The 2,310-nt window shown below is 47.8% G+C and overlaps 1 long non-coding RNA gene across 2 annotated transcripts in view; it reads right to left on the minus strand.

Moving 5' to 3' along the window:
• Positions 1 to 2,310, minus strand: part of LOC102017768 — a 14,250-nt gene continuing 11,940 nt past the window's right edge. For both annotated transcript variants that reach the window (XR_263592.2, XR_001230742.1), the window contains exon 3: positions 1 to 692. This is a non-coding gene — a long non-coding RNA (uncharacterized LOC102017768). The remainder of the gene's footprint in view (positions 693 to 2,310) is intronic.

Genomic DNA, 2,310 nt, shown 5'->3' on the forward strand with positions numbered 1-2,310 from the left:
GATCCTTCTGCCTCAGCCTCCCAAGTGCTGGGATTACAGGCATGTACCACCATGCCCTGCCGACATTTCTTCTTGAGATGACCTTGGGCCTCTGGGTGGTCACAGTCAACTTGTTCTAGAAACTGTCAAATTATCCTGTACCTAGTACCATCACCCCCTACAAAACACCCTGGCCTTGTGCTTAGTGGTCAAGGCCAGGGGGTCAGCTTTGCTGAGGAACTGCTGAGTTACTCCTACCGCTGGTGACATCTTCGGCATAGATGTCCCGGCTTTAGGATGGGGCTGATGGACTTTAGTGCTCCAGCTACTGAAAAAGCCCAAGCACCTGGCAGCTACAGCACAGCTGCGAGAAGCGACAGACCTGACCAGGTTCCGCCTGTGCTGTGCACCTGGGTGAGGCTCTTCTGAAATGATCACCTGTCTCTGTGCAGAGCTGGGCAGAATCTGACTCAAGGGCAAAGGCAGCAAAGGGCACAGGCCCAGTGGGAAGGCAGAGGTGCCCAGCTTTTCACCCCGCTTCAGTCACTGCTGGACATCTGTAGCCCCAAGAGAAGGTCAGCATCCTCAGCACAAGTGGCCCTCGGGTTCCTGGGAAGTCTCTGTGACCACATTCCGAGTGTCACCAGCAGGAAGCTGGTGGGAGACAAGGAATCAGACGTGCAACCTCCAGAAGCAGCCATTTGTAAGCTGACCTGGAGAAAGTGAGACCAGAGGTGTTGAATTCTGCATACCTGAGAAACAAGGACCACATGGGGCCTGGGGGGCTTCCAGCTAGATTTCAAAAGAAGGCTCCTGGGATAGAACTTGCATCCTCCTGCCTCAGCCTCTCAGGGCTCTGGGATTACAGGTATGCACCCTGCACCTAGCCTTCTGTGTGTGTGTGTGTGTGTATTTCTTTGGCTGTGCTAGCAGTCAAACCTGGGGCCTCACACATGCTAGGCAAGCTCTCTACCGCTGAGCAGTCCCCCGGCCTATACATAGTGTACTTTTTAAAATTTATCTTTTCTTGCTTGTTATTGCCAAGGTAGTTCTTGTTGCTCTGACCATCAGACATATTGCTCATCGGGCTTCATCCTATCTTCTCTTCTCTGTAGAAAATCCTACGACCTGAGCAATTTCCCCTTTTCTCTTGTTCCCTTTCTTCCCCTTTCCTAAGCCGATGAGTCAGAACCTGTGACGGCATACCGAACATCACCGCTAGCAAAGAGCACCTCGCCTCTTCCTGATCTCTGAGACAGTGCTTCAGAAACTCCCTGGCCTGTGCTCATGTTTGGTGCTGATCTGAAGCTTTGCATCAGTCACACCCTAAAACTTGGGTAGAAATGTAATACGCAGTATGATTGTAAAAGTTTGAGATCGGTTTGCTTGGTTTTTAAAAAATACGTATTTATTAGTGTACCTGGGTTTTGTGTTTCTTGCTTCTTTTGGTAGTTTGTGTTTTCTCTGGGGATTTGTCCATTCTATTGAGGTTTTCAGATTTATTTACGTGGGCTCATTCATGAGGGGAAGTTGAGGTTTCTGAGAGGTTCCTCCTCTTCCACACCATCGTTTATTTGCCTTTTCTCTCTCTCATAGTAATATCCCCAGAAGTTTGCCTTTGTTCCCTAGTGCTTTATTATTATTTTCTATCTTTTTTTTAAATGGTTGCTTTTATTTCTCTCCTGTATATTAAATTTTTAACATTTATTTGTTCATCTCAGGATCCTGTCAGCTAAAACAGTATCATCAGATGCAGCTCCTCAACCATGGCACAAAGCCATGAGCCAAAATAAATCTCTCCTCTTCAAAAAAAATTTTTATTTATTTATTTTGTGGTACGGGGGATCAAACACAGAAGCACTTTACCACTGAGCTACATTCCCAGCCCTTCCTGCATTTTCACGCTTTTTTTTTTTTATTATTTTTTATTTTGAGACAGGGTCTCACTATGTAACTCAGGCTGATCTTGAGCTCGCTTTGTAGCCCAGGCTGGTTTTGAACTTGCAATGATCCTCCTGCCTCAGCCTCCCAAGTGCTGGGATTCCAGGCGTGCACCACCATGCCCAGCTCACTTCAGCTTCCTTCAGCTTCCTCTGAAGCCTGTACTCTCCTCTGCCAGCGTCCTCAAGGTCAGGGCCACCTCGTTTGGGCCCTCTTCACCTCTCGCTCTGGGAGTCTGGTTTTCTGCCCCACCCCACCCCCCATTTCCTCATTTTGGGGAAGTTTTGGCTTCCTCTTTAACTGTTATGGTTGATACACTGTGTCAGCTTGAGGAGTCTAGAAGCTTAACTAAGTAACTCAGCAGTTCTACATCCTGGGGTGAAAAGGACA

Source organism: Chinchilla lanigera, unplaced genomic scaffold, assembly GCF_000276665.1.
Source record: "Chinchilla lanigera isolate Chin_1 unplaced genomic scaffold, ChiLan1.0 scaffold00073, whole genome shotgun sequence".
Lineage (NCBI taxonomy): Eukaryota > Metazoa > Chordata > Mammalia > Rodentia > Chinchillidae > Chinchilla > Chinchilla lanigera.